Source organism: Talpa occidentalis, unplaced genomic scaffold (genome assembly GCF_014898055.3).
Source record: "Talpa occidentalis isolate TD23 unplaced genomic scaffold, MPIMG_talOcc4v2.1 talOcc4.4, whole genome shotgun sequence".
Classification (NCBI taxonomy): Eukaryota; Metazoa; Chordata; class Mammalia; order Eulipotyphla; family Talpidae; genus Talpa; species Talpa occidentalis.
This window is the reverse complement of record NW_023604295.1, coordinates 127,891,428-127,910,568: the sequence shown is the minus strand read 5'-3', so window position 1 is coordinate 127,910,568 and position 19,141 is coordinate 127,891,428. Positions and strand designations below refer to the sequence as shown.

The 19,141-nt window shown below is 36.9% G+C and overlaps 1 long non-coding RNA gene across 1 annotated transcript in view; it reads right to left on the bottom strand.

Annotated features, from left to right (window-relative positions):
* Nucleotides 1-2,015: 2,015 nt before the first annotated feature.
* LOC129146790 (uncharacterized) overlaps nt 2,016-19,141 on the bottom strand; it is a 111,233-nt gene continuing 94,107 nt past the window's right edge. Inside the window, exon 3 of the long non-coding RNA XR_008554014.1 lies at nt 2,016-2,065. This is a non-coding gene — a long non-coding RNA (uncharacterized LOC129146790). The remainder of the gene's footprint in view (nt 2,066-19,141) is intronic.

Below are 19,141 nucleotides of genomic sequence, written 5' to 3'. Positions count from 1 at the left end.
TAAATCCATACATAGTGATCTCTGTGTGAAGAGTGACATACTTTCTTGAGGTCATTTTAATTCTCGTATTTGCAGAGGAAAGAAATGAAAGATATGTATAGGGAATTTCTACTTCTGGGGCACAGTGTTTGTAAAGGACTCACTCATTTTTATGTACACCAAATAAACCCCTTTTGCACCAACATGTGAAGCAGTGGGAGCTGACAACTCACCTTGCACACCAAATATACTCTCTGACCAAGCATAACAAAATGGGTCTGCAAATCTTTTCCCCCAGAATGCTGTGCTTTTTGATGTAAGATCTCTTTTTACTGAAGCGTACTAAAACTGCCAATTCCTTTGCTGCATTACCTGCTCTTCATATTCTGCTGGGGCCAAAATGTGTCAAATGGACAGATTGCTCTGCCAGAGACAGTCAGATTTTGTCAAACTACGAAAATTAAACCCAGGCCCTGTCATAAAAACACAGCTTACAAGCCTGCCGGATGCACCAGCAAAACTGGTCTCGCTCACAGCTGCACTCCCTCCTGGCATTTCAACACTGGCCAAATGTTGATTCAAAGCATAACCGAATCAGAAATCTCTCAAGCAACCTCTGCTTCAGCTGACACAGCCGACTGGTTTTGGGTAAGTGATGTTTGTCAACCCCCAGTCTGAATTGCTGACCATAAAACATGAGATAATGAACAAAAATTAGCTCCAGAAGAGAAGTTTCAGTTGTCTGAATTTGTCTTTTCCTGTTTTTTTGGCCCTTGGGAAAAACAGGAATTCTTACTTCATCTTTCATCATGTTTTACTATTTTATGGGTATGTGCAGTCTCCAAATTGGCTTGGTTTTCTATTTAGGATTAGAATTCTAATTGTATTTTCATTAATAGTGTGATTTTGCCAGTTTATTTATGATGGTTAAGAATTCCTATTGAAGAAAGCAATCAAAGATGAGACATAAGAACACAGCCAGGTATTCAGGGGACATCTCTGTCTAGAACACTTCCTCCTTGGGCGTTTCTGGTCTGCCTTTGTCCCAGGGTATCTGATGTCTGCCTGAAGTACTCGGAAGGCTTATGGGTGAGCTCTGGATGAATTCTAAGGTTTCCGCATAAATCTCAGAGTTCTTCATTTCCTCCACATAAATATTCCAAAGAACAGATGGCTTGGAAATTATTGCATAACAAAGTAAGATAGAAATAGGTATGACCTTTCGTGCTCAATTACTAATTGTCATTTGATGCTGGCTAATTTGAAAGTGGCAAAATAGTCGTGTCTACCTTTAGTCATAATTCAATTTCCAGACAAATTATACATTCCCATAAAGGCAAAACCCACACTGATGTTCCTGTTTGTGATACAAGGGTGCTTTTTTTCCTTAAAAAAAGAATAGCCAACTTTAAAAAGTATTAATTTACTTTAACCAATTCTACCTATGTTTACTGTTTGCTTTCAGGACACTGAAAAATTATGTCCATAATTATTCTTGTGTTCTTACTGAATTTAATGTCAAACCTAACTCCTACTTCCAATAGGCTCTGTTATTTATTTATTAAACAATGAACTATTGAGCTTCCCAGAGCCTAAAAAGAATGGCTCCCAGAGCCTAAAATTATGAATGCATTGTTTATGATATTTGCCAGAATTTAGTGCAAATACAGAGAGACTGGTGTCAAATTAAACTGCCATGCAATTACTATAGAATTGGAATGTCAGATTAAAAAAAAAAAAAACACATACTTTTCAGATATCTCTGAGTCCAGTCTTCTGAGAATAATTGACTTTAATTAATTGGTTAGGTACTTAGTTAAGCCATTTCTTTAAGTCCCAAAGCAGAGAGAACAATCCATGTTTAATTTGCTTTTCCCAGTGACAGTAGATTTGATCTAGAAATCTAAAGTAAAATAAAGCTGTCAAACCTGTTTTATGATGATTTGCAATTAACACAAATTATATGAATACTACAGAAATCTGAGGTTCAGTTGTGAGAATAGTATATATTTATATGTACTTACTGATTTTCATTTTGTTTTTACTCTTTAATTTATTCTCTGTCCTTTTCATCTTCTTTCTCAGCCTATTAAAGCAAAACAAAAAATTTACTCTGAAATCCTATCTGTTCTGAAATTAAATCTATCAAGCTATTAAATAGTGCTTCTTTTCTCTCCACCTTGCCTTATAATACACTCAAGGCATCTAGGTAATTATTCATTTGACCTTGAAATTTTGACAACTTTTATTTGTTATGAGATTATGACTTCAAGATATAAAAGATGGTCATTACTCCCATATTACATTCAACCACATGACAGAAACAGAAGTGGTGAATATAATATACCAAAAGTTATGGATTTCCATTGAAAGGGTCCAAGCAACAGCAGGTAAAGCACAGGAAAGAAGAACCTTGAAGTGGTTATGGGAAGCAAAGAAAATATGGGAATATAAGTTCTGATCTATGGAAGCTGAAGGAACTAGGAAGGACATAAGCTGATTTTATAGTTTGAACATTTAAGGTATGGATGAAGTAGAACTGTGATTTGTAACCTCTACAAAACATATTCTCCCTGCTAATATCTGGCATCTTAACTGCTTTTCTTTGAAAACACTTTCTGTGCACTGAATTTATTGTATTTCTATGCTATTGACAATTGGGTAGATTGTCTATTAACCTCCTAGGAAAGGATCCAACTTAATTTTTTGTTTGCAGTGAGATATCTAGTATAGACATAGCACAGTGCTTTTAGTTCTCTGGTTTATTAACAGACAAGTGATTAAAATATTTACTTACAAAGTCTGTAAACCAATAGCCTTCCAGTCACTCCAGGCAACTGGTGCATTTTCCTGCCTAGGTTTTAAACAATTCTTCTAGTAGCCTAGCCTTTTTTCCAACTGAAATCACACACAGGAGTCTAGTGATATAACTGAATAAAATAAGGTCAGGCTGCAGCACCCCATTCTCCTCTAGGGCTTCCGTGGACCACCTACACATACACACACTCACACACAGTGTGGTCCCAGAAGAGAGCCAAGGGGACCGTCTTGAAAATAACCCTACTAAATGGTCTCTCAAGACCTCTTGCAGCTGCTAATTACATGGTTCTTGCCCAAAGTGCTATTAAGGCCAAAAAAAAAAAAAAAAAAATTGGAACGACTAAATAGAGAGTGCTTTTCAAGTGTCATTTTGTTATTTCTGATCTTTACTTGTTTCTGAAGGCACTATCCTCTGTTCTGTACTCTGTACTCAAATATCCCAATTTCAAAACATGGCTAAGGCATTTACTAAATGAACAATCTTAAATAAGTTATTTAATTTCTTTGAGCCTATATGTTCTCATCTGTAAAGCATGGTAATAAATGTAGTTCCCTTCACAGGGTTCTCACATGTTTAAATGAGTTCATTTACACAGAGCCTTTCCAACAGTGGCTGACACTCCATAGGTGAAAAGTATTATTTTTCAGTTCAAAAAACCAAGTACCCACAATGAAAAAAATCACTAATAGTTTCAGGAGACAAGAGATTCAATAAAACATAAACCTAGCCCACAGGAAATTTACATCCTTAGATAAGGACACACATAAGAGTTTGACAAGTTTTTAAGACTTATGGGGATTAAGATAGCCAAAATTTTCTCCAAGCTATGTGGACCTAACAACCAGAAGAGAAGAGAACAGATACAAGCTGCTAGATGTGCTTCCAAGTGTCCATCTCGTTAGTAATGGAGGCTCGTGCCCAAGTGCTCCTAGGTATTGAGCTCTCCAGTACATGAGTTTGTGGAAAAGGGACTTCTTTCCACATCAGTATATGTTTTTCTAAAGCCATACAGTGTACAACACCAAGAGTGAACCACAATGTAAACTGTAGACTTTGGGTGAATGATGTATCAATGTAGGTCATCAACTGCAACAAATGTGCCACTCTGGAGGAGGGATGCTGATAATGGGGGTGGGGAGCAGAGGTATTATGCATTTGTGGAATTAAGAGTATATGGAGGGCCTCCCTGGTGGCGCAGCGGTTGAGCATCGGGTTGCAAAGCTGGTTCGATCCCTGGCTGCTCCCCGGCCAGGGTCCCACATGGCGCGCAGACCTCTCCTGCCGCCCGCTGCTCCTCTCAGCAGTGTGCTTCAGTCCTTCTGCCCACTCTGCTCCCCGCTCTGGCTCTGGTGAACTCTCTCACCCTCCTGCGCTTCTGACTGTACTCAGTGCTTGTATAAATAAAGATAAATCTTTAAAAAAAATCCAACAAAAAAGAGTATATGGAAAATATCTTTACCTTCTTTCTATTTGCTGAGAACCTAAAACTTTTCTTAAATACTAACATCTTATTTTTTTAAAAAAGAGGTAAAAGTTTATTTTACCACATCAATCCTGCCCACTAGAGAACCATGGCAAATGAATACTGGACTGTCAGTGACCTTAGCAGGTTAATCAGTCCATCTTCCCAGAGGAGGAACAAGTGGACTCAGTGCTTCTCAAGCACATGGAGAAGGAAAAGTTTAAATGAAAGGGATGCAAAGCTGTTCTGAAATGAGATACAGACCTGTGCAATAAATAATTGTCAAGTTCAATGTACCAGCATTACTTCCAATAAGAAATGGTAGAAAGGTGATAATAATGCCTTCTCCACACTTCCACTACAGACTAAAGGTAATGACAGAAATTTCTTTCTCAATGACCTTCTGTAGAAGAGCAGGGAAAGGAGAAAGGAGAAGAGTTCTCCACCCCAAATCTAATACACATAAAAAAGTTTGCTATTATTGGAATCATGAAAGAAACAGTTTGTTGTGGTTGTTGTTGTTGTTTCAATAAATGTTGAGATTTGAAAGAGGCAAAGGATTCAGTGGGAGAGAAACAGAGACAGAAAAATAGAGGGAACATCTTAGAAAGAGCAAAGGGCAAACAATGTTTGAGCAGGTGCCAGAGATGGAGAATCACAAGGATCACAAATTCAATCTGTACGGTTCCCGGGCAGAATCCAGGTAGTGACCATTCCATAAAGTCAAAACTCAGTGAGTAGACAGTAGAGAGGCACCTGACTCACTTGGTTTGAAGTATATGCTCAGAGAAGCAACAGGTAAAATGTATTTAATTGATAACAGACACTACTTAGAAGGCTACCCTAGCTGTAACAGCAAAGGCATCACAGCCTTTCTTACTTGCCAAACCATATCTTTTACTATTCAGCAAGACTCAGAGCAACACAATTCTTCATAGTCTTAGCCTGTACATGAACATTTTGTCTTTTAGTAATTCTACAAATATTGTTGCAAAATTATACTGAATTTAGAGCTGAAGCAAACCTTAATAATCTATTGGTCTAACTTCTCATTTCTCATAGAAGGAATCTGACAATGAGAAATTTAAAGAGAGTTTTTAACAAGTTCATGAAAAGCTAATGATTATATGTGAATAATTTTTTTAAAGATTTATTTATTTATACAAGAACTGGGGTACAGGCAGATGTGCGGGCAGGTGAGAGTATTTTATATGTGAATAATTTTTCCTCAATTAGAGAAGTTCCTTGGAGACATGTTGTTCAGCATTGGGATTCAATATGGGATTATATTTTTAACATCATATAATCCAGCACTTCGAAAGTGATCACCCTTACTGGGAACATGTTGCTCATGAAAGTTGAACTGCTGTATAGGATATCTTGCTTTTTTTATTAAAGACAGTGAAAAAAAATAATAGATCCAGTTTAAGGAGATTTCAGTGCATTCTCTAAATCAACTCCTAGAGAAAATTCTAAATTCTGCATTTTGTCTGAGGAAATGTTTATAGATATTTCCTAAATAGGCCAACAAGATTGTCATTTTTTTAAAAGATTTATTTATTTATACAAGCACTGGGTACAGTCAGAAGCGTGTAGGGTGAGAGGATTCACCACAGCCAGAGTGGGGAACAGAACAGGCAGACAGATGAAATACACTGCTGAGGGGAGCAGCAGATGCGGCAGGAGAGGTCTGCGTGCCATGTGGGACCCTGGCGGCCGGGGATCAAACCGATGCTGCAGAGGCTACGGGCAGCTTCGAAGCCCAACACTCAACCGCTGAGCCACCAGGGGAGGCCCAAGACTGTCATTTTTAATATCTTGTTTATGTAATAACAAAAAAGTCAATCTGACTTCTTCCAAACACAAGCATTTATGACATCAAAATATTTTCCCCAAAGATAAAAATTTTGAAATAAAAAAAAATAACCATGAATAACAGCCATGAATTCAGTTCTATTTGTAATACTAGTTTTTTTTTTTTTTTTATTAGTACAAGAGCTGGGGTATAGGCCAGAGTTGTGGGAGGGTGAGAGGATTCACCAGAGACAGAGCAGGGAGCCGAACAGGCAAAGAGACTGAAAGCACTGCTGAGGGGAGCAGAGGGTGGGACAGGAGAGGTCTGCCTTGCCATGTGGGATTCCCCCTGGCTGGCTGGGAATCGAATCTGCGATGCAGAGGCTGCGGACAACTTCACAGCGCTGCACTCAACCCGCTGCGCCACCGGGGAGGCCTAGTTTTATTTGTAATACTTGCATCAGCTACTATTTCTACCCCGGGTATAAGAATTGAGTCCTTTCTTTGTGGAGATTCTATAATACTGACACTTAATTTCAAGAGGTCGACTCTTAGAGTAAAAACATAGCACTAATATGTTGAGCCAGCTCTTTAGAAGCTTAGGGAGACTTGGGCACTTAAAAGTTACCAAAATGATAATTTCTTCTAATTGCTAGATTGTGTCTTCTACTGAATAGCCACACTTCTTTCAGATTAATCTCTAAAAACTAGGCCAGGCATCCTGGTGGTTGACTTTTAGATAAAGTTTAAATACAAAGCTTCATTAATTTCATGTACAGTGTGTTTTACATTTTATCCTACTTCCAAAATGAAAAAGTTAAATAAATCACTTTAAAAATGTTATTTATTTGATGCCTGAATGCATTTAATTCACTGCCAAAATGGGTGGGCAAAAAGAGACAGGAGTTTTAAATGCTTTTCCCTAACCTATAGGAGAAAACTCTTACACTTACTTCAATGCTTCTAAATTCTACAGTTTGGCTTAGGCATGTTCTACAATAATAATATCATGTCCTTTTTTTCATTTATTTGATTTAGTTATTCTCAAGCAATATTTATATATTCTGCCACTTTTTTTTTTCAATTCTGATGATATGGTCAGTAACTTCATTTCTCAAAATTTCCAAAAGAGGGTGAAACATCCCCCTACTCCCACAGGATAAAAGTGTGGGGGTAGGGGACTCCCTAGTGGCGCAGGCAGTTGAGCACTGCACTATGAAGCTGTCTGCAGCCTCTGCAGTGCCGGTTCGATTCCCAGCCGGCTGAAAAGAATCCCACATGGTGAACAGATCTCTCCTGTCTTGCCCGCTGCTCCCCTCAGCAGTGTATTTCTTCAGTCTACCTGTTCTGTTCCCTGCTCTGTCTCTGGTGAATCCTCTCACCTTCCTGCACATCTGGCCTGTATCCCAGTTCTTGTATAAAAATAAATAAATCTTCAAAAAAAAAGTGTGGGGGGAATATTGCTTATCTCTCGCCAAGCTTTACTACCTTCCCTAACAAAACAGGAATGACTCAGAATTAGGGCTCTAAAACAGAAACTCTGAGTTTGCTCTTTTTGCTCTCAAATCATCTACTTCAGGGGGGTGTTGAGACTCTTTGTCCCTTCCCCCCATATAGTAGAGCACACAATACCTCTGTCTGAAGCTGATTTTTAAAATGTCACTAGAGCCAGATCAATCAGTGTGTAGAGAAATTTTCTTTTCCATCTGTACAATTTCTACTTCCTCCTCCCCTTCCTTCTCTGTCAAATTTCAAATGGTATAGAATTTGGAGACATACAGATTATGATATGCTGAATTTAGCAACAACTTTACAAGAAAAAGTAAAATACTAAAGATTCACCTTAGTTTTAAGACCCATTCCAATCTAAATATTTTCAAAATGTAGCAATAAAGGGAGCATAGAATGTGCAGCAGTTTTGAAAATATCTGCCAGCCAGAAGATGTTTATTGGTTTCACAGTCATGTAAGTATCTAATTAGTAACATTATCTGAGGAAAGATTACATTTGAATTTTGTTACAATATATAACTCTAACAATAGAATCTTCTACTACTGACATCACATGATTTCCAGAATTATCTTTCCTCTAGCACCATCACACATGACTAAAACTTTGATACCATTGTGCCATTCCTTCCTAGCTAATGAAACATTGCCCAGCCAGGTTACACATGGTGACACAGACTCCTGTCATAGTCCTCACAGATGTCACCCGAAACTACTGGGAACAAAATATCTCATTACAAAGATGGAGTTGGCATGGAAAAGGCAAGAAATTAAGTGCAAGCTATTCTTGAACTATGGGGAAAATGTAGAATTGGGTCAGGATTAAACCCTGACTCATTGATAAGTCTAGGCAGTGTAGCTATGGAAAGAAAAGCTTCAGTTTTTCACCTTCCAGAACTTTCCAATTATCAGCCCCACTCAAATGGTGATGACAAAGACTATGTATGAGTGCTAGATGGGAAGAAAAGACTCTACAGGAGTTAAGTTTACCAATTTAGCTTGCAGGAAATGTAACAGCCAGGAGGTTCTAGTTTTATATAAGGATACATTGTTTTTAAAGAACCTATTTATTAAAAACCTAAATTAGTATCCCTCAGAAAAGGATTTAGATAGCTAATAATTATAATTAGCTCCAGGAACAAACACACAGAATAATATATAAATATTTCTAATTAATGACCCCATAATAAACAGCCTGCAGTTGAATAAATATTTCTTTAGGCTGAGCCCTAAAGTATCAACACTGGCAACATTAATGAATCTTTTATAGACCCTAGTTAATATAAGACTTTCAATCTGACAGGTGTATGTGCCAGAAACAAATAGAAATTCTAGAAGACTTTACTTCCCCATTCACTGATACTATGTCAACTCTGGGGCTATTTTTCCAACTAAGATAGGAACATGTCTTTTGATTGATGATTCGAAGCTTTTCAAATTTATTTGTATTTATCAGTGACACACAATAGTTGTTTTAAGCTTTAAAAAAAAAAACTACAGAAAGATAACAAGGAGTCCATGACACATAAATAGCTCATTGATGTTTAGGCTCCACAGACAGGTGTTTCTGGACTCTGCTCTGACTTGCACAGCTCTGGGTCCTTAGGCAAACTGACTCTCTGCCTCAGCTTTCACCTGTAAAATGGTCAAATACTAGTCTTCAGTAAATATAACTTTAGTAGTATTGTTGGTATTAGTATTTGATTTACTGTACCTCTTGCTTAGCTAGAGAAGGAACAAAAGAGAAAAATCTTTTTTTGTCTATATTCACCTCTGAACATGGAAAAAGTCTATCACAGTTGTATGGTGGCATGAAATTGTAAACTAACTTGCCAACCCTTCACTGTTTAAGAGTGCCAGCCAAACACGTCAAGTGGGATCTTGGGAACACTTTTTACCCATCATTTCCTTTAGTAACATGATCAAGGAAACATCATTTATAGACCACAAGAAAAGACACTGGTTTTCAAAGTATTGTATTCTGGCCTTTCACAGAACACAGTTTTCTAAGCTCAACAGTAACATAATTTCTCTTCTGAGCATTCCAGTGTCCACTTTGAGTGGCCTTTACTCCTCATCAGGTTTGCACTAATTAATCCTTGTGAGCTGACAAGGGAAAAGTCTGAACCACAAGCTCAGCCAAGGGCATGACACCACATTTCAGAGTTGTTTTTTTTTTTTTTTTAATCACGCGCCTTTGATTTCAAGCAATTCTTGTAAGCTAACAGTAAGCTGAGAATTTCATACATATTAAAGGAAGTGGACAGAGAAATGGTCACCCTTCCTGCCCAACAGAGATGCCTTACCCCAGAGATTCTGGTTGATCCCAGTTAGCCTGCAACCTACCAAGAGTGGGATCGAAAAGCATATTTTCCAGAGATGGTGACTCAAGTATATTTGTTTTCTTGAATAGATGATACAACAATAAAACATAAATAAAATCACACTATCCTGAATTAGCCTATAACCTATGTCACTATCTCTATGCCATACAACCTCTTCACTCCAAACTTGAAGCCTCACCTCCTGCCTTTTGCAAACAATTTGAGGAAAAAGTAAGCTGAAGTGGAGCTGGTTGGTTCAGGTAATTGCAGAGTGAACAGTTATCCCTGATTTACATACAATCAGAGGCTCTAGATCTACTTACTCCCTCATTCCAAAAGTGAATGCCTACTATGTGCTGCTATTATTTTGGGAACTAGGGATACAGTAGTAAGAAAGAGACTACTTTCCTATGCACTGTGCTTTCAGGAAATGGGTTTTACAGATCTGTTATTTAAACTTTAAAAACTCTGACAAGGCAAGGTCTTGCATATTAAAAAAAAAAAAAGTTAGCTTGAAAATGAGAAGCAGGCAGGATTTCTTCTCTCGTGCTCTTTCCTTAAAAGAAAAAAAAAGATGAGTGTGCCAAAAAAGAAAGAAAACAGAAATAGGGTGGGGGGAAGGGGTGTGGATAGCCCATTCTACAATTCACAAGGAATAAATGGCCTCAATTAAAACACTACCCATAAAAAGAAGGGTTCAGGTCAAACTGAACATTAAGAAATTTAATATTTGAAACATGGCCAGCATAAGAATACTTTAAAAAGTTGAGACCTGTTTTTTTTTATTTCTTTATATATATTTTTTTATTTATATTTTTTTTCAATTGAAGTTTCTGAAACAATAAATGGTAGTCTATCCACAGACAGGTGGCAACATGAGCTAGAGCTTTATTTATATATTGTGTTGAAACCTAGGAAATGGTTTCATTGTTATTCTGCAGCAGAAAATGTCTAAGAGAAAATCCTCAGGTCAGCTAGTGGCTGTGAGGCTAAGATCCATGATTAGAACCCAAGCTTGTCCATCAAGAATGCCCTGTGTCTCAGGTAGCCACACTGTGCCCTCGGATCACTGTACCAAGCCTGCTGCCCACAGACACTGCTTTCAACATCAGGTAAGGCAAACTTAAGAATTTTAAACTGAAAAAACAGATGTGTACAATAAGACACCCCTCCCCCTCCCATTTTAAATCAAACAACAGTTATCATGCCTTCTTGTGAAGGCACAGATGGTAGCAGTTAACAGATTTCTCCATAATGGTTAAAACGAGGGAATGATGCCAAAATGCACTAATTGAAGAACAACATACTTGCTAAAATATGGCAACCTAATTGCTGTACTAGCTACCCTTCCTTAAAATCACAATTCAAAGAGCTAAAGACTTTGGAAAGCTAAACAACTCAATGGCAGCTGATCAAGATTTCTATAGAAAATTCTACATAGCATTGCTTGTGCTTGGATAGCACAGACACCTTATATTCACATGTACAAAAGTGAACTCTTGCACAAATCACCCTTCAAACCAATTTGTTCCTCAGGGCTTGGCTCCCCAGCTCAAGCAATAGCACCACAAGCTACCAACCTGGCATTCAACTTGGGTTCCTCCCATTCTATTGCTCCTGTTCACCCTGCTCCTGACCCACCCCTCATCACGTCCTGCTTTCTATAACTAGAAAGCATCTTGAATCAAACTATGTTTCTTCACCTCTAGTGTCATTACCTTAGCTCACTTCACTGAACAAAGGGAAAGTGATCATCTCTTTTTTCTTTTTAAAGATTTATTTTATTTATTTATACAAGCACTGGGTACAGTCAGAAGTGCAGGAAGTTGAGAGAATTCACCAGAGCCAGAGTGGGGAGCAGAACAGGCAGACTGACAAAGTATACTGCTGAGGCGAGCAGCGGGAGGCAGGAGAGGTCTGCGCGCCATGTGGGACCCTCACCTGGCAGCTGGGGATTGAACCAGCAATGCAGAGGCTGTGGGCAGTTTCGCAGCCCAGCGCTCCACCACTGCACCACCGGGGGAGGCCCGAAAAATGATTATCTCTGGAGGGAAGACAGCATCAGAAGGGAGGCACTACAAGTATTTTATGCATGATAAATGACATTCAATTTTTAAAATACTAGGCGTGACCAGAAACAGGATGTTCTAATAACTAATTAAACAAAAAGAAACAGTAGGAAGAGATCTTCAGATAAATGAGATACTGGGCTTCGAAGAAATCTATAATAACTGGCTAATATGTGAGGAAAACAAAGTGAAAATGATGGAAGTAATTTAAACTGCAGGAATCTCTAGTAAAGGATTCAATATAGTTTGTAAAACTGAAAAAGTGCTATGATGTGATAAGTTTAATAAATGATTTTGTATGTTTGCCTCTCACAAACTCAAATGCTGGCCATTAGAAACTAAGCTAAAACCCAGAGAAAGAAATGGATGAAAAATATGAAACCAAGAGTAAGAGATAGAATATATGACATGGAAACATTCCAGAGGAGAAGAAAAAGAAATAAAAAGCACTTTAGGGAGATGATGAGCAAGAATTTTCCACAACTTAAAAAAGATATCAACTCACAGATTCAAGAAGCACAAGCAGGATAAATTTCAAGAGAAACATACTTAGATCACAATGAAATGGCTAAAAAGAGAGAAGGGGAAAAGAATTTTAAACAGTGAAAGAAAAAAGACACATTACTCTCAATGGAGAGAAACTAAAGACTCTAGCTGCCTCTCAATAGAAGTTAATGGAAGCCAGAAGAGAATAGAACGCTATCTTTGAAATGCTCTATAAAAGTGATGGGCTAATTAGTATTCAGTATCCAGTAAAAAATATCCCTTAAATATGAAAGTAAAATAAAGATGCTTTCAGATATATATACACATATATATGCATATACATGGAATTCATCTGTAGCTAATCTGTACTAAAAAAGAAAAATTATACTAAAGTGAGCTAAAGAAAAGTTATCCCAAAGAGGAACACTGAAATTCAAGAAAAAAGGATTAATAATGGAAAGAGCAAATATGTAAATGGATATAAATAAATATTGACTGCATTAAACAATAATTACAATGTCTTGTGGTGAGTCAAACATTTAGAAAATTAAGAAAACAAAAGATTTGGGTAAATGCTGTGTTAAGATTCTATCAGCATCAAGGAAGTAGTAAAGCAGTAAGTTATATCAGACTTACACCATAATTCACATAAGAAGTCACAATACAGGTTGTAATACTTAAGACAGCCAATAAAAATAATGTAAAAATATAGGATTATTAAACTTGAATACTGGGGGAGAAGAATAACAAAAATACTTACTGGTCCTAAAGAAGACCATTGTGCTAGTGTAAAAAGAATTAACATAGTTTCTCAAATCAAGTATTTACAATTACCTATAGATATTCTAAGTTTTTATTTTTTGTTTAATTACAACTCCTGAAGGAAGTTATTGCAAAGAAACTTTCGGTTACGGAGGACTTTATTTCTCAAGCACTGTGTCATTCGTTGTGTGGTGTCTGACTGGCCATGTATTCAAATCAGATTCTAGAGCCCTGTAAAAATATAATTATTTTATCTTTAATGAGTTTCACAAATGGAAACTGGGACTAAGAGGTGATGATGTATTCACACAGCCCACTATCCACCATGACAGAATAAAGAACAGGTAATTACTGAAGAGACTCAGTTGGCCAAGCAGCCCCAAAACAACTCCTGCAGATACAAGGTACTAGCTGATCTTTGGTGCTCACCACCTGCAGAGGGAACCAAAGGTAGGAAACAAGACTGACAAGAAATGATGAATGGGGTAGAGGACACATTTCACAAGATGAAGCCATAGAGAAAAGCACTTATACATGCATGTAAGAAGGGATAAGGAAAAGGAGATGAGGCTATTCATTAGCCATCAATATAAAGGAAAAAGACTTAGAAGCAAATGCATTTGAAAGGAGCTTGATACATACTCTGATTATTAAACCAAATGGTTTGCTTTGTTTTTGTTTTTTTTTTAATCAAAATATCAATCTAGACTGATAGTGAACGTGAATGACAAGCATTTTCACTTATGAATCACAAGTCTATTTCTTTTTCACCTTCTGGGTATTTAATTTATATATTAAACATTTATATATTAAACATATATAAAGCATTTCAGCATTTATATATAAAAGCTCTCATATCTGCAAAATTTATATATGTGACACTTTCGTCCAAATGTAAAAAATAAACACTTCTGTAAAAAATTAACACTAATTAGGGCCTCCCTGGTGGTGCAGCCGGTTGAGCACAGTGCTGTGAAGTTCTCCGCAGCCTCTGCAGCGCAGGTTCCATTCCCGGCCAGCCAGGGAGATACCCACATGGCGCGGCAGACCTCTCCTGTCTCGCCCGCTGCTCCCCTCAGCAGTGTGTTTCAGTCAGTCTGCCTGTTCTGCTCCCCACTCTGTCTCTGGTGAATCCTCTCACCCCCTGCACCTCTGGCCTGTACCCCAGTTCTTGTATAAATAAAAAATAAATCTTTTAAAAAATTAACACTAATTAATTAAAATAATTCCTTACATGTCTTCTTAACAATGTAATTACCCATTAAACAATGAATTAGAATGTATCTAAATATATATACTATCAATGTAGGGGGGAGGAAAGGGGTGGAAAGAGCACAGGGGACTATGGTGATGGACTACTGGTCTTCTGGTGGTGAGAGAACTATGCTGCGCACACCTAAGTGAAAATCATCTACTGGCCAAAAATTAACAATGATGTAAAAAAAAGGGACTCTGTTTAAATATAAACTCATTAAAAATAAAGTATAAAAATGTCTATTTTTAATTCAATTTCATTAAGAGCAATCAATATTGAACCCTTTATTACAATATTTTCAAATATTAATTTGTGAGTTATAAACCAAATTTTTTTACTATTATTTTAGTGGTTATATTTTCAAGTATATTTGTTCAAATACATTTTCAAGCATTTTAGTTTGTGAGTTATAATGTTTTCTAGTTTATTTTAGTAGTTTCCCTAGAGATTATACCAGCAACTCTTGACTTGTTAGAATCAACTATATATTAGTGCTTCTATGAATTTTCCTACATCTAGCTTCTTAACATTTTGTTTTTGTTGTTGCTTATTTTTTTATAACAAATTGCTTTTATTGAAGTAATGTTGGTCTATAGTACTGTATGTGATTTAGGGATATAGACTCACATCTCCAGATTTATGTCACCATAACACACTCATCACCCAATCAATCACCAATAATTATCCATCATTTAAAATTCTTTAACACAATTTCTATATGATCTTGAGTGATGTTGTCATTCACTTTGATAGCTCAAATATTTAATAATATTGGAATATATCACAATGCTTTCACATGCCATAATTATTACTGTTTAAAAAGTTAATAATTCATTTCTATTATTCACAATTCACCACTCTTAACTCCTTTCTTCATTTTTGCTTTTCTGTTGGGGAAAATCCCCTGTCTGAAGAATTCCTGTTTAATGCCAGTCTATCAGCAAACAAGTTCCTTCATTTTTGCTGCACCTGGAATATACTTATTTTGCTCCCACTTCTCAATATTTTACCAGGTATAGAATTCCAGGTTGACAGCTGTTCTCTTTCATCTCTTTAAAATGATATACATTTTCATTTCTATTGCTAAAACATCTCTCAATCTTGTTCATTTGATGATATTAGTTCTATTCTCTGGTTGCTTGCTAATGTTTTCTTGCCTTTGTAGTGCTCATTAATGTACTGAGGAATAGTTTCCTTGGCATTTGCTTTGCTTGAAATTCATAGTTTCTTGAATTTTGACTTTGCTATATTATTAGATTTTTATTTTCCTGCCCATATGTGTTAAAAATTTAACTGTCTCAATGGAAAAAAGCAAGTATCAGTCTTGTGCGTCTGTATCTTAAGTTCTTGGCACCTCCATTTCAGGCTACCTTGGCAGCCTCAAACTTCAGTTTTCATTTCAATTCATTTCCATGAAATTGTTTAAAGTTTACCAACCTTTCCACCTCTCAGCATGCCCGTATTCCTATCCCCACTGCCTCTGCCTCGCCTTAGCCTTTCTCTTCCCACATCAGCAAATAACCTAAGAGGGAAAAGAAATACACAGAATGTTGAACCCACACTCAGAGCTCCCTTTTGTCTGAATCCATGTTCCTTAAAGTCTGGTTGTCTCTAAGGCACTCTAGTGCCTTCAAAGAGGTGGATTTTTATAATTTATTCAATTTTTGTAGTTCTTCTCAGAAGGACCACTGGTTTGTTAAATGCTATTTTATCCTTGCTAAAAGTGGAAGCCCTTATCATGTTCAAATTTTGTTTTAGTCATGAAAATAGTCTTTCCTTGGTGAGTAGCATGGACAAATGAGCATGTTTGGATTTTTCCCTACCATCCACTAAATTTGAAAAGAAATAGTGAAAAGATACAATATTATCACTTCTTTTTTTTTTTTTTTTTAAATAATAAATTTTATATTTATATTCCACATACAATTGCAGCCCCCCCATTCTGACCCCACTCCCTCCCCTCCCGACCCTCACCCCCCAAAAAGTGTCTCTGGTTCATAGTTTTTTGTTGATTTTGATTTTCACTTTCTTATAGTTATTCATTCTCCTGGTCCCTTATTTAAGTTTTCTAGATTCCTGCTATGAGTGAGACCATCCGGTATTTTTCTTTTTCTTTTTGGCTTATTTCGCTGAGCATGATCCCTTCCAGCGCCATCCATGTTGCTGCAAATTGCATGTGTTTATCTTTTTTGAATGCTGAGTAATATTCCATGGTATATATGTACCACATCTTCTTGATCCAGTCATCTATTTTTGGGCATTTGGGTTGTTTCCAAAGCTTAGCTATTGTAGACAGTGCTGCTATAAACATAGGGGTGCAGGTGTTCTTTGGAATGGATGTTTCTGTGTCCTTTGGGTAAATACCTAGGAGTGGAATTGCTGGATCATATGGAAGCTCTATGTTTAGTAGGTCCAGAAATCTCCACACAGCTTTCCACAGTGGTTGGACCAGTTTGCACTCCCACCAACAGTGCAGAAGAGTTCCTTTTTCTCCACACCCTCGCCAACATTTGTTGTTGCTAGTTTTTTTAATATGTGCCATTCTCACTGGTGTAAGATGGTATCTCATGGTAGTTTTGATTTGCATTTCCCTGATGACAAGTGATGTTGAACATTTTTTCATATGCCTGTTGGCCATTTGCATTTCCTCTTCAGAGAAGTTTCTTTTTAGCTCTTCTGCCCATTTTTTGACTGGATTATTTTCTTTGTTGTTCTTGAGTCTCATGAGCTCTTTGCAGATTTTTGTGATCAGTCCTTTATCATTAGTGTTGGGTGCAAAAATGTTCTCCCAGTTGGTGGGGTTTCTCTTTGTTTTTGTTATTGTCTCTTTTGCTGTGCAGAAGCTCTTTAATTTGATGTAGTCCCAGCTGTTTATCTTTGCCTTCACTATCACTGCTTTGGGTGATGTGTCTGTAAAGATGTCTTTGATGTGCAAATCACGTAGTGTTTCGCCTATATTTCCTTCTATGTATTTTATGGTTTCAGGTCTTATGTCTAGTTCTTTAATCCATTTTGAGTTGATTTTTGTGTATGGTGTGAGGTAGTGGTCAAGCTTCATTCTTTTGCATGTAGCGACCCAGTTTTCCCAGCACCATTTATTGAACAAACTTTCTTTGCTCCAATGCATAGTCTTTGCTCCTTTGTCGAAGATTAGTTGACCATAAATCTGTGGGTTTATCTCTGGATTTTCTATTCGATTCCATTGGTCTGTATGTCTGTTCTTGTTCCAATACCATGCAGTTTTGATGATTATGGCTTTGTAGTATAGTTTGAAGTCTGGGAGTGTGATGCCTCCATTCCCTTCTTTTTTTTCAGGAGAGCTTTGGCTATTCGGGGTTTTTGTGATTCCATATGAATTTCATCAATAATTGTTCTATTTCTTTGAAGAATGACATTGAAATTTTGATTGGAATAGCATTGAATCTGTATATTGCTTTTGGAAGGATGGCCATTTTAATAATGTTTATTCTTCCAATCCATGAGCAGGGGATATCTCTCCATTTCTTTGTGTCTTCTTCTATTTCTTTTAACAGTGTTTTATAGTTTTCTTTGTATAGGTCCTTTACCTCTTTTGTTAGATTTATTCCCAAATATTTGATTTTTTTTGTTTCAATAACGAAAGGGATGGTTTTTTTTGATTTCTTCTTCTTCAGATTTATTGTTTGTGTATAGGAAGGCTACTGACTTTTGCGTGTTGATTTTGTATCCTGCCACTTTACTGAACTGATTGATGAGTTGAATTAGCTTTTCTGTGGAGTTTTTGGGGTTCTCTATGTATAATATCATATCGTCTGCAAATAGTGATAGTTTGACTTCTTCTTTTCCTATTTGGATTCCTTGGATGTCATTCTCTTGTCTTATTGCCCTGGCTAGGACTTCCAGTATTATATTGAAAAGCAGTGGTGAGAGTGGACATCCTTGTCTTGTTCCAGATCTTAATGGAATTGCTTTCAGCTTTTCACCATTGAGAATGATACTGGCTGTTGGCTTGTCATAGATGGCCTTTATGATGTTAAGGTATGTTCCTTGTATCCCAAGAATTTCAAGGGCTTTTATCATGAATGGGTGTTGCACTTTGTCGAAAGCTTTCTCAGCATCTATTGATATTATCATATGGTTTTTATATTTCTTTTTGTTGATGTGTTGGATAACGTTGATTGATTTTCGGATGTTAAACCATCCTTGTGTCCCTGGAATGAATCCTACTTGGTCGTGGTGAATTATCTTATGGATACATTGTTGGATTCTGATGGCTAGAATTTTATTGAGGATTTTTGCATCAGTGTTCATTAGGGAGATTGGCCTGTAGTTTTCCTTTTTTGTGTTGTCCTTGTTCGGTTTTGGTATTAGTGTAATATTGGCTTCATAGAACGTGTTTGGTATTGTCCCTTCCTTCTCAATTTTTTGGAAGAGTTTGTGAAGGATAGGCACTAATTCGTCTCTGAATGTTTGGTAGAATTCATTTGTAAATCCATCAGGTCCTGGGCTTTTGTTTTTGGGGAGGTTTTTGATTACCATTTCAATTTCGCTAATTGTAATTGGTCTGTTTAGGTGTTCTATTTCTTCTTTATCTAGCTTTGGGTGATTGTAGAGTTGTAGGAATTTGTCCATCTCCTCTAGATTGTTAAACTTGTTTCCATATAACTGTTCATAGTAGTTATTAATTATTCTTTTGATTTCT